The 13,574-nt window shown below is 39.3% G+C and overlaps 1 long non-coding RNA gene across 1 annotated transcript in view; it reads left to right on the top strand.

Annotated features, from left to right (window-relative positions):
• The window catches only part of LOC136007306 (uncharacterized), a 136,541-nt gene that overhangs the window by 88,692 nt on the left and 34,275 nt on the right, over nucleotides 1-13,574 (top strand). The window lies entirely within an intron of this gene.

The following is a 13,574-nucleotide window of genomic DNA, read 5'->3' as shown; positions in this document are numbered from 1 at the left end:
GTTTTTACTGTGTCTCATTGTTTCATCTTGATGTTGCTGAGAAAAGTATTTGGGATGCTTTTGGAATGAAATAGAAAAGCACATGTTCTTTTATGTCTTCAGATGAATCTTTTGTTTAAATGTATATGCCTTGTAAATAGCTTTAGCTTCTGAGAGGATGCACTCTTTCATCAACTTGTACTTATTAATATAGCATTAGAACATTTTGCTAGCCATAATATCATGATACCTGGTGCCCATTTTTTTATTTTATATGTGAGCAAGGCAGTGCTGTAATGCAGAAACATGTTAAGATGATTTTAGGTCTGCCTTGTTTCAGCCATGTCCATAAGAAAGCCCTACAGCAGAGGTGGCCATCCAATGTGCCTGGTAATTATCTTCTTCAAAGAGGACAGTACTTGGCCGTTTCCTTGTTTATAAGGAGTAAAATGCCATAAAAAGCAGGGAAAGCAGAGGGGAAACTCTTGTTTATGTGGCTTACTTTACTCAGAGCCTTTATAATCCACCTTGAAAGCCACAAGCCCTCAATTGCTCCACCCTATGCTAAGGGACCAAGGGGGCTGCAGGGGGGCTGCTCTATTTGTCGGGCAATGGAGACAAGGTCCCTTGGTAAGGGAGAGTGATGTCACTCCCAAGGGGACAGGTGGCTCTGATAGTCCTGTCAAGGAACAGTGTGTCCACAATGACAAAGTGATGGCTTGTAACATCTGAGGACAAATGAGGTGGATGCTGGACCGGGTGGCAAGTATGGTGTTTGCTCCCTTTCACAATGCTGCTTGCAGGCTGAGGGATAGGGTAAGTACTATGCTGGTTATATTTCACTTGAATTGATTATATAGATCTTTTGCAGTTTTGCATGAGAATATTTCTACTTAACTTTAGGTAGTTTGGTGTGAATTGCATGTTGAGTAAGTTCAGCAGTTAGTCACACTTGGTGTCAAATCAATTTTTGTCATTCAACAGCAGATAGAAGGAGGTGGGGACTATTTGCAAGACTTAGCGCTGATGGCAGTGTTTGTCTTGATTTGGCACCACAGGTACAGTTGCTGAACAGGTTTCTGGACCTTAAGCTGACTGTTTAATCTGCCCTGAAACTTGACAAGCAGTGGATTGGAATCACTTGCTTGACATTAGTATTGCCATTATATTGTTTTTTACATGGAGATTGGACTGGACTCAGCCACATTTGCTGTTGGAGGTTTCAGTCTTTGTTTAAAAAAGGAATATTCTGAGAGCGCAAGAGGTCTGTTTATCATTTTCATCTGCATACATAACTTTCAATGACTGTAATGGGAAATACAGAGAGGGAACAGATTGCTTAAGAATGCCTGTCTTTAAAACAGTTATTTTGACAAATGACCTGACTGAAACTGGTCAGAAAGACAACAGAACAGAAACTTATCTATGAAGAGGTACTAAATAGCAGTGACCATTCAGGACTTCTCTGCACTGGAAAAGGCAAGGAGCTTTTTAATCTCTGCAGAGCTTTATTTTTCCTGGTCCTAGTTTATGTGTTTGAAGCCTTTGGAGTAGTTGCTGTTATCCTCTGCATTTAAAGTGAGGGGAGGTGGAAGCAGGAAGCTTCAGGGGTTCTCCAGCTAGAGAGGTGGTAGGGTCTTGTCTGAGCAATTTCTGGTGGTTCTTCCATTCATTGACTGCTGGAGTATTGGTTACTGGGCTGCATAGGGTGAGTGGATCCCAAGATACACATAGGTTCTGCAAATGTAATAAATCTTAAGAGGATCCAATACAGATGTCCTTCAACTACTGTGGCCACTTCCAAAGCCCACAGTATGTTGCATATCTCAAGTCAGATGTCTCATGTTCCTCTAAGCTGTCGTTTCCATAGGAAACTATTGAAAATTAGTGAGATTTTCCTCAAATAAGTCTGCGTTATCTCCTGCAGCAAACTTAAAAGAATGCTGGGAATGAAGTTCTGTTTTCTGGTTTTTCCCCATTGGTTTCTCAAGAGGTCTTCAGATGCTCAGGAAAGACAAGTACTGTAAACAGTTCAGCGTATAAATGACAACACATACTTTGGTTTCAAACATCAATAAATAATTAAAAAGATATTTTAGTTTACACTTTCTTATTTTCAAGGTTTCTAACAACAAAGCTGGTCTTTTAGTGTGGGGTGTTATTTTGGTTTTTGTTATTTTTTTTATTCCCCTTCTGTGAAAGAACAGCTGGTTGGGGTAGATTGGTGCAATTCCTTTTTGGAATGTTTTTCCATTGATGTATGCTGTTTTTTAAAGAGTTGTTTTCCAACAAAAGATATGTACTCACTCTCTTAGAATTTTTCTGGGGAAAAACACCAAACAGGCAAATCTGTAACCATGGTTATTAAAATGGCAAGTTCAGTTTTTTAATTTCAAAGTGAAAATGTAGGAAGAAGCCCATATGTATGTATATATATATTTAACTTCTAAGTTGCCGGAAACTGATTTTAAATGTGTTTATCTATATGGTGCAAATTCCAAGACATTTCAGTTTCCTATAAAGAATAAATCCTGACCCTAAGCCAGTAAAGGACTCAGGTTTATCTTGAACGCTCAAGTTCTTATTCAAGAAAATGCTCGCACTACATAAAATTACTGTGGAAATGTAACAAGTCTCTGTGGCAGCTCTTACTCTTGTTAGCCTTTAAGAATCTATTTGTTTCAGTTTTTTTCAGTGGCAGGAGTTTTAAAGTATGCACTTGTCATTTAATAATACAGGGAAACTAGAGAGGAAGAGGGGTGTGTTATCCCATGAAATGTGAAAGGACCTTTAGCTGGGTAGGAGGCTGAAATGCTACACTTTTTAAAAGCTAGTTTTTCAGTTCTTAACACCACTTTTTTTCTACCCAGTCCCCTTTGCTGTGGTACTGCTTTCAAGAGGAGGCTTTCAAGTAGTTCCAGAATCAAATGCAAGTTTTATAGTAATGCATTGAAAGACTGAGGATTTTTCAGAAGGAGTCTTGGTTACTATCTCTCTCAGTTTTCTCTTAAACACATTGTAACCATGGGTTCTTCCTCCTACCTTTTGCCTGTTCTGAGTTAAGCTCGTGCAGTTCCTTACAATGAAAGAAAACCTGAGTGGTAAGTAGTGAGGTCCTAGGAGGTTACATAAATCTATTAATCAGGATCACTTGGCGTAATGCAGCGTTTACAGTACAATGTGTTTAGGTGCAAATTCTTTTTCAGCCAGATGAGAGGTGGACTTGTAATATATCGTAGAATAATAGAATATCTAGGGTTGGAAAGGACCTTAAGATCATCAAATTCCAACCCCCCTGCCATGGGCAGGGACACCTCACACTAAACCATGTCACTCGAGGCTTTGTGCAGCCTGGTCTTGACACCACCGAAGATGGAGCATTCACAACTTCCCTGGGCAACCCATTCCAGTGCCTCACCACCCTCACAGGAAAGAACTTCTTCCTTACATCCAATCTAAACTTCCCCTGTTTAAGTTTGAATTTGTCTTTGTCCTATCACTACAGTCCCTAATGAACAGCCCCTCCCCAGCATCCTTATAAGCTCCCTTCAGATACTGGAAGGCTGCTATGAGGTCTCCACACAGCCTTCTCTTTTCCAGGCTGAACAGCCCCAACTTCCTCAGCCTGTCTTCATACGGGAGGTGCTCCAGTCCCTTGATCATCCTCATGGCCTCCTCTGGACTTATTCCAACTGTTCCATGTCCTTTTTATGTTGAGGACACCAGAACTGCACACAATACTCCAAGTGAGGCCTCACAAGAGCAGAGTAGAGGGGCAGGATCACCTCCTTCGACCTGTTGGTCACGCCCCTTTTGATGCAGCCCAGGATACGGTTGGCTTTCTGGGCTGTGAGCGCACACTGAAGCTGGCTCATGTTCATTTTCTCATCGACCAGCACCCCCAAGTCCTTCTTCTCAGGGCCGCTCTGAATCTCTTCTCTGCCCAACCTGTAGCTGTGCCTGGGATTGCTCCGACCCAGGTGTAGGACCTTGCACTTGTCATGGGTGAACTTCATGAGGTTGACATCAGCCCACCTCACAAGCATGTCAAGGTCCCTCTGCATGGCATCCCTTCCCTCCAGTGTATTAACCGAACCACACAGCTTGGTGTCATCGGCAAACTTGGTGAGAGCACATTCAATCCCACTGTCCACGTCACTGACCAAGATGCTGAACAAGACCGGTTCCAACACCGATCCCTGAGAGACACCACTTGTTACTGGTCTCCAGCCAGACATCGAGCCATTGACCACAACTCTTTGTGTGTGGCCATCCAGCCAGTTCTTTATCCACTGAGTGGTCCATCTATCAAATTGATGTCTCTCCAATTTAGAGACAAGGATGTCTTGTGGGACAGTGTCGAACGCAATAATATATGTTGCAGATTTTGTGTATTTGTATCAAAGATGTGTAAATGAACACAGATCTGCATCTCAAAGAATTATGGCTCACCCAAGGCTCAATGTTCTCTCTGTTTCTTGCTGAACCAATACACTGTCATAGCATTTCCTTCTTAGATTAGTATTTGCAAGCTGAAACATGGTTTAAAAATCGTGTTGATATGACAAGTGGTTTTGCTTGGTTGCTTTTATTTTATTTTTCTAGTGAAAGGGGGAAAAAGTGCTCATACCTTGAGATTCAATACAGCTTCATGTCCATCAGTCCAGATGTTTGTCTAGAGTACTCTCAGTGATGCTCATCCTTCTTTAGACAGTCTAATTCTTTGCATTAAAATAGTTTGGACCTTACCTCCTTTTGACTTGTGGCTTGTTTTTAATTCACCTTCTCAACAAGACTGTTAAGTTTGCAGCTATAATTGTGCAATGTCTAGATCCAAAATGTTTACATCTGGAGTACTTTTTTTTTTTTTTTAATCGTTTTAAATGTCTGGTCATTGACGTGATGCCTATTTGTGAATACAGGCATATAAGGCTGGCTCCGTTCTTAGTCAATATGAGTTTTGCTGTTGTCTCCAGTGGTAGCTAGGGTTATGCACTTGGACATAAAAAGTTTGAAGGAGACTTTAATTAAGTTTGTGAAAGTCATTAGAGGATGATAACCTTTCGTCCCTCCTGACCTCAGCTGGATTTTGAACTGACTACCAAAAGGTTAAAGATTCTGTATCCCCTTTACAATGCTTTGATCCAGGAAGCCTATTTTATTTTCAAATCCTTGAAATTTCCCATTTTCTAGGTTAATTTTAAATGATGATGAGTGGTTCTTTTGCTTTGACTTCCTGCTCATCGTCCTTCCCTATGCATCCCTTCTAAATGAAGTTGCTTGAGGAATCTGTTCCCGTTATTAGGCAGCCTTGCTGTAGTGCTCCCTTTGAGGTTTTCTCTTGTCTGCTCAGAAGGGCTTCATATAGAGGTCTTAGATAATGCAGCTTTGTATGTTGAGAAACACTTGAATGAATCCTATAACTTGGGGTTTATCCCGTTTTTTTTTTTTTTTTTCTGGAGTTTGGAATCTGGTAAAAATGTCCAGTCAAAAATTAGGAAAATTGGGGCTGAAGTGACTTGAAGAGAAGGCTAGGAAACATGAGCTAAGCATTTATCCTGTTTAAAGGATTTCTCCATATGAACCCCTTTTAATGAAAGGGTTTTGTTGTTAGTTTTGGTGTTTCTGTCCTACAATGCACCTTAAAACCTACGCTAAAGAGTTTACTGATATTTCCCACATCAGAACTTTGGACTGAAGTTTGGTTACTCTGAAATAAGGGGCATATTTCTCATTGCTTTCCACAGAGTCAGAGGAAGAAGCTTTCTTATGCATGCAGCCAAGCTGCCTGTTCTAGGATAAAAGCTTTTTTGTTAGAATGTAAGAGCTTAAAAAAAGGGAACTCTGCTTTCATTTCTAGCTGCAAATATTTTGGAGATCAAACTTGCTATGTTCACTTTTAATTCTGGATCAAGATGGAAAACAGCAGTGAGATGTACTCAGGCTCTCCAAGATTCCTACTTGCCCTTAGTTTGGGTTAAAGTTTGAGTAAATTGCTGACTTTCCTGCATTGTTTTATTTACCCTGTTGTAGAATGTGAGCAACTTACCATTGTATTTGCAGAATGTTATGTTATTTCTAGCCGTACAGTGCCCTGTTAATATTGACAAAGTCTCAAAAGCTGAAATATATATTTAGATTCAAACCCAAATTTTGTTACTTGTGTTAATTTAATATTTTTAATTATATCAACTGAGCCTGTTCTGTCCTCTCCAACACTCTAATTTCTTTAGGAAAAGCACCCACTTGCTCCTGTTGACAAAACAATTTAAATGAATTAAATGTTATGAATTCTTTGTCCTTTTTTGCTCTGGCTGTACAAATTCATCTGTTTTTCCAGTTAGTGTGTTGATGTATTGAAAATAAAATGCTGTCTTTCTAGTATTCTGTCCTCGGAAAATCCCATCTGATCTCTTGTTAACAAATTGATCACTCTATTAATAGTTTTAAGCTTTGAGTTTGAATCTTGGTGTCTGACTAAATCCCAGAAACCAATGGACATGCTGGTAATTCCCTGAGACTCCATTTATCTAGCATTGATCTTTTAATGCGTGAAGTCACCATTACACTGGGAAATGCATTGGGATGGGTTAACCATACGTAAGCCACCAGTTTTATGCCTATTCTAGTCACAAAAGATATTTATACTTTTAAAGTTTCTTATTGTTAGTGCAATGCTGATCTTTTTAACCTTTTCTCACTAATCATGTTTCTAGAATCTTGGAGGTCATTATTCACATAAATTATCTTCCATCGGAGTCAAGATAATTTTCTTTTTGTGATTACAGCAGCCTGCAAGAGCTATGAATGTTAGCAATTTGATTGTTTTTTTGGCTGTAGATTAAGCAGTTGAATGGTAATGATCCTGCAGCTTGGAAAAGTGAAAATTCTGGTGAACAATTTTCCTCTTTTTTTTTTTTTGTTCTTTTTGAAGAAAAAAGATTAATTGATGAACAATAGTAAAAAAAAAAGAAATACTTGTTCTTTGTAAACTGCTTTTAGCAAACCATCAACCTGAATTGACCATTTGCAATGTTAAAATATGAAGCCAAAGAGAAGATGCACTATATGAAGTTACTGAACTTTTGCTTCTGCAATAGTCTCATTCAGTACAATAGGAAATCCTTTGAGAAGTGTAGTCTATTTTCAGTCCTTAACCATACTTAAATAGGATACCAAAGGCAGTGACATCATCTGACATCCCAGAAAAGACAGAATGGGATAGGGTGGGATTTCTTTCAAGTATCACAGTGTCCACCTCAGTTAGTTGCATTCCCATTAAGTATTTTACTTGAACAAAACCAAGACCAGGTGTATAGTGGGATACTTCTTAGCCTGTCTGCAGGTTCGGTAAGTTTTTCATGGGCAGGGTAAAGTTACTGTGGCAGTAACTTTTAGCACTTTTTAAGTACAGATCTGCATGCTGCTACTATGTGAAGGTATTTCTTCCTGTTAATAAAGACGAGAAAACTGACATGGGAAAATCCTCCTTAAATTATTCACCTAAACTGCACTTTGGTTACATTGCCTTGTGATAGTCATTACTCAAACTAAAGTCTGCTTAAACAGTAGCACCTCCAAAAGCGTTTCATGTCAAAAGATGGTTTTGGAGGTTTGAAATTTGCCTTTATTGTTTTTCTGTAGATCTAATCTATGAAAGACAAATTGCCAAAAGAGGCAAAGGAGCTGTCTTCAGATTAAATCCTACAAATGGAGACAAGATCTTAAAAATCCTGGCTGTGAGCATGACAGTTTCAGAACTTGCATAAGCAAGAAAAAGTTATTAGGAGGAAGAAGAAGCATTCACGTCTTTTTGCTTATCAGCTTAATTCCTTCATGATTGTTTGCACCCCATCTCATTTCTGAAGGGTTTGCAGGCTGTGACTGGATATTTTCCTGAGTCCTGTTCAGAGTTGCTAATGTTTTCTTAACTGAATTTTTTAACTCTTCTAGTCAGTCAGCAGCTCTGCCTCAGACAAACCCTCTCAAGTTTGGATTTCTTGCTATTTAAAGGTGCAACACAGCTTCAAAAACCTAGAGATTTCTTTTGTTTGACAGACTCCACAATATTGGAGAACAGTCCACAGAAAATCCCCTTTATATAGTATCAGACATAATTCATGGAAGAATCAAGCCAATAAACCTGCCACAGCAAGAAAGGCAGCTTCCCAGCTGTGCTGCCATCCCCTTCTGCATTGAGCTGGGAGAACGCAGGTGATTAGTTCTGTGAACATAAACTTGCACAGTTGATATCATTTTGGGACATAAGTCATTGCTGGTACATAAGTCCTTTGTTTTGAGGCAAACAAAAATGAAACACTGAAAAAAATACAAGTTAAAGGATTTACAGAACTCCAATGCTTTTGAACCTAATGTCTTACAGGAAAAGATAGTGCTCAATCCCATATTATGCTTCAGTCTCTTCTGCATATATGTCAAGTATCTGCTCAGGACTAATTCATTCCTCTCTTTTCCTACGTACTCTCCTGTGCGAAAAATGCGGGACTTGTCAAACATGTTGCTGACTGGGGACTTACTGTGGCCTCTCCCTGTAGACCCAAGATTTTAAGGTCTCGTCATTTCAAGAGGGGAGAAAAAATGTGCATCTTTCTTTACATGGATAGAATTATTTTTAAGACAAGAAATTAAAGATAGGTATAACAAGATTGTCCTTTGTAAAATCAGGGGGGATAGGTCTGGCTCCTGTCCAGCCAAACTCTTCAAAAGTGTCTCACTGTTTTGACATATCTAACAAAATCCTATGTATTGCATAAAGCTGGTAAAGTATAGCAGGAAATAGTGATGTTAACAAAGTAAGCCAATAGTAACTGAAGTGCAAATTTAAACAGGTAAAGAAGCCAATATTTTTCCTCTATACACACTTTACTGCTTCTTTTCTACTAATTTAGGGGGAGAAGAATTGTAGCCATATAAGCCATTAAAAAACAGGTAAAGGGGATCTCTCGCTGTGATAACTGAGTGGCCAGAAAAGTGGTTGTGCACTTTGAGTTCAAGTCTTCCCAAATGGTACTTGGGTTAAACTTTGGGTACACTGCCCAGTGTTTAAATATGAACTACTCAGAAGAAAGATACAGAAGTTTAAAATAACAGCATGCAGATTTCTTTATAGAATTTCAAGAATGAAAAACACTTGAGAAAATATCAGCAGGCAGGGGCAGGAAGAACAAACGGTAACCAAATTGGTTCCTGTGACAAACCATAACATTTACTTTAAAGCATCAGCGTGCTAGTCAGTAAAAGTCAAGCTACTACTCTTTTAATAGATCCCAGGCCTTCTTAAACTCACTGGTCTGCAAGTATTACCCAGGTCAAGAGCAGGTCAAAAGTGAAAACCCATGTGAAAGTAAACTTTAAATATCTGCTCTTGAAGACCTATAGCAGACTGTCTCTTCTATAGTAAATATACTTCCTCTGTTTGTGTGGCATTGCGCAGTATACTGAACTCAAAACATCCACACTTTCTGCACCATTTGTTCAGTTAAGAATTAAAAAGTTCCCTCATTATATTTTTACATAAGCACAATTCATTTTATTCTTAGGGTGTTGAGAGATGTTGTTTTAATTGTTATTGGATTTGACTAGAATTCTTTAATGGATCATATCACAATTATTTATTGAAATTTCCATTCTATTTGCCAGAACCATGTATTTCATTTAAAGACCTCTTTTCAAACTATGTGTGTACAAGTGCACATATGCGAGTTGGATTTCTAGCCTGGCTGTCTGGAGATAATATGAGACCAAGATCCAGGGAGCTGAAAACAAAAAACCTGGACTTGATTCCGGAATTGCAGACCATACTGCAGTGATATGAGATACATTTTAAAAATCCCTCTTCCCTTTTTGACAGCGCTGGGATGTTTTTTATTTTAAAGATTAAAAAATACCAGTGTTATATGTTGGCATTTTGAATTCCCAGTATGAGTCCTGTTCAGAATTGATGTCTTCTTTGAGCTGAGACTCTTGTTTCCCCACACACTAAGGAAAGCCTGATTGACTCCCTGTTTTGAATTTATTTGCCTAGTAGAATGGGTATTAATTTGGCCTGCAATACACTTGCTCCAGCTTTTGCTGAAGTGAAAGGTCATACTCTGGAGCTGTTTTTCATTTTGTTTTATATGTGTTAATGTAATACCTTATGAATTACCCTGGCGTTTTGTTCTGACAGCTAAAAAGCATAATCATTTTTCCTTCCAGGAGGACTCAAAGAAAAGCAATCGCTCCTATTTGGGAGGTGATTTATTTAAGATCTTTTCCCTCATCTTTTGCTCCGATGTATATAAGTAGTGAGTGAGATTCTGGCTCTGCTTAAGTTGGTGGCAAGGCTCCCATTGACTTCCATTGGGCCAGGCTATTGCTAAGAGTTATTTTAGTTCTCAGGGCTACCTTTGCATGGGAAATCTTCTCCAGCTCAGTAAAACATCCAGGTCTGCAGTGAGCTGAGCTGTTGTTTTGCTGTTCCACAAGGGCCCATTTCTGCTGTTGTTATGGAGGCAGAAGTCCCATTAAAACCAGACTTTTGGGTATAATGAGGCCTAAAAGGAGGAAAAATAATGTAAACACTGTCTTTCATGCAGTTGTCTTCAAATTTGGTATGAATTCATGCTAAGCATATGCCTGAGATGGGATGGCAAAATGTGAAATTGTAAGTGATGGGACTGCTCCAGCCTGCATTCAAGGTTTTTGTCTTCTCTACCTTCTTCTCTCTTGGTACTCTGTGAATGCTGTGTGTTTTGCTTATTGGCTGGGGAGGAGAAGGTTGGATGGATACCTATGGAAGTGTGTATTATGCCAGAAAATGTATGATTTTTACTTCTGCTTCTTGCCATTTTTGAAAGCTACACTGCTTTGGATGTTCAAAATAAGCATGTGTGCAGTTGCAAATAAAATTTCCAGAATCCAGGGGGGGGAGTTGAAGCTCAGACAGAAATTTAGGTCAGCATAAAAGATCTCTGCTCAATGCTCAGAAGCAGAGAACAAAAACCCAGCACCATCCAGAAGTGGATGAATCAGGACTACTGCACAGGATGATTCTAACAGAGGTCACACTCGTCTGCATTCAGTGCATTTTGGGGAAAAAAAATCCCACCATTATTTTTGTTTCTCCAAATGCATGAGTGCATAATGGAAGTTCCCATGTAAGTGCTGGGAACCTATGAGAAAGAATTTCTTTCCTGGGAGACAAGTATGATTCATATAATGAGGTCAATTAATTTGATTAGTTTTGCACCTTTTCACTATTCACCCTAACTCCTTTTAAAGATTTGTTTTTCTTTACTTTTTCCCCAGTGAAGCTAAATCTTCTTTTTGATGTCTGTATCACATGAGGTTTTTTCCGTTCCACTACAGAGAATGAATTTGAAAAATGTAATATCCATATCCATGTGTAGGTGCTGCTTTTGTGAAGGGAAGTGCTGGTAAAGTGCTAGCTGGAAGTCTAAAAATTGTTTCACCTTTTTTGCTCCATCACACATATTTAATTGCTTTTAGATACGTCTCAGGTCAGCTTTGCAGAATCTAAGTGATGTAGGAACCAAAATATCTCAGGTGAAAAGGACTGCAAAATTTAAAGTGGGACTTGGAATTTGAGTGCTTGAGTCACCTCATGCCTCTGGAACCCCCATCCAGCAGCTGCCGAGCTTATGTGCTTACAGTTGCTGAGCCTGCAGGCTTACAGACCCTCCTGGCGACACAGTGGGCAACCTTAAATCGCCTCAAGCATTTGCACCTATCCAGAAATGCGCTCTCATGGGCAAGCTCGGTAGTGCAGGCTATGTTTAGGTGGGATTAGAAAAGCCTTGGGGCCTTCATCTGAGCAGGGATACTCAGTGTGCTCTGGTACAAACAGGCTCTACCCCAGCTGCAGGGGCAACACCACCTTTCCCTCAAAATCTCAGGCAGGAGGATGCAGAGCTCCTGGCAGCAGTGTGCGGTGGGGCTCCTCACATCTTAGTCAGAGCCCTTTCCTTCCTCTGTGAAAAGGTAGGGATGATTCTTGTCAAACTTATAGAAAAGTTGTGAAGATAAATAAAGCAAAGATGTTAGAATAGCTAGTTATTACAGAGTTGAGGGTCATATCAGTCATATAGCATTTCAGTAATGCCCAACATCTAGGTGCCTTTGAATATCTAATCAGAGTAACCTTTAGAAATTACCTGATTTTGGAGAACACATTGATAAGGCTTGGATGACAACACAAAAATGAAAACAGAAAGAATGGCTGATTGCCTCTGAAAGCTTGATAATTGTTGAGTTTCAGTATACTTGTATGTGTGCATGTGCTGAACCACCTGTACTACCCATGGTATGCTGAAGAGTTCTAAAACAGGTACCTGAGTACAACACATAGAAAACCTCACTCTGTGATAGTATAGCTGTTTTTTAGCAGATCTGTTTGCTTTCCCTAAGTCTGGGCTTGCTTATACTTCACTGGGACAAGTGACATGGGTTATATCACACTAATTAAGAAATAGGAGTATGTGTGTGGCTTTTCTGGCAAAATGATGCTCTCTGTTGCTCTGTATCCCAACCACTAACTGAACCAGATGCACCAGGCAAATTGCACTTGGTCAGTGGTACTACGTCTACAATAAGGGCTCCTGCTGGTGTGGATCAGCTCGCTACAGGTCAGAATTCTTTAAATGCTTTATGCCAGTCTCCTCCTCTATCTGTTTATACTAATAGTATAATGTAGGTATCAGCACTGATTTGGAAACAACACGGTCACAGGAACAGATGAAGGTACTTACATTTCTTTTTTTTTCTGCACAAACTACTAAGTGCTTTCTATGTTATATTAATTTTTTTTTTGTCAGAGACTTCAGCTTTAAGAATAGAAATATTAAGTAAAGGTACATATTTTAAGACTGGTTTTGTTCAGATTTCCCAGAGCGGCTGCTGGAAATTAGTGTTAGTTTCTCTGAAACATCCCTGTTGCCCATAAAACTTAACATTCAAAAGTTGTCTTGATTTTTCTTTTCCCCTTTTACACTTTCCACTTTCTCTCCTGTTCCTACCTGGTTTTAATTTTTACTGGACTAACACCAGTGTAAAATCAGTCACTGAAGAGTGAACTGTATATCCTTTTGCCTATCACCCTGCTTCTGTGATCATCTACTTCATAGATGTTTCCAATTACCCCGCTGTTTGTTTTGCCTTATGATCCTGCCTAGTCAGTATTTAGACAGTGATGCAATGTATGTACAATCTCTTCAGGTATTTAACAATACCTCTTTACACTTTGCCAAGCCTTTTTCCCCAAATCTGCCTTGAAGACCCTTGTAGCACAGAAGGCAGATTAACTTTGAGAAACTGTAATAATAAATTAAAAAAGTCTGTACTTTCAGGTTCACAGTTAAAACCAAAACAAAAAGAACAGATCAAACAAAAAAACCCCAAACCGCCAGATCTGCTTTAGAGCTTATTAGTGCGTTTTACCTAGCCTGGCTAACAGTTTTTGTGTTGAAAATTGGAGTGTGGGCTGTTTATTTACAGGGCTCTAAACATGTATTTTTATAACTTCTCTGCTGTCATAATGAATTACCAGCCATAAGCTGTCCTTTGTTGGTTTTGGT

This window comes from Lathamus discolor, chromosome 1, assembly GCF_037157495.1.
Source record: "Lathamus discolor isolate bLatDis1 chromosome 1, bLatDis1.hap1, whole genome shotgun sequence".
Taxonomy (NCBI): Eukaryota; Metazoa; Chordata; class Aves; order Psittaciformes; family Psittacidae; genus Lathamus; species Lathamus discolor.
This window is presented reverse-complemented; position numbering and strand designations above follow the sequence as displayed.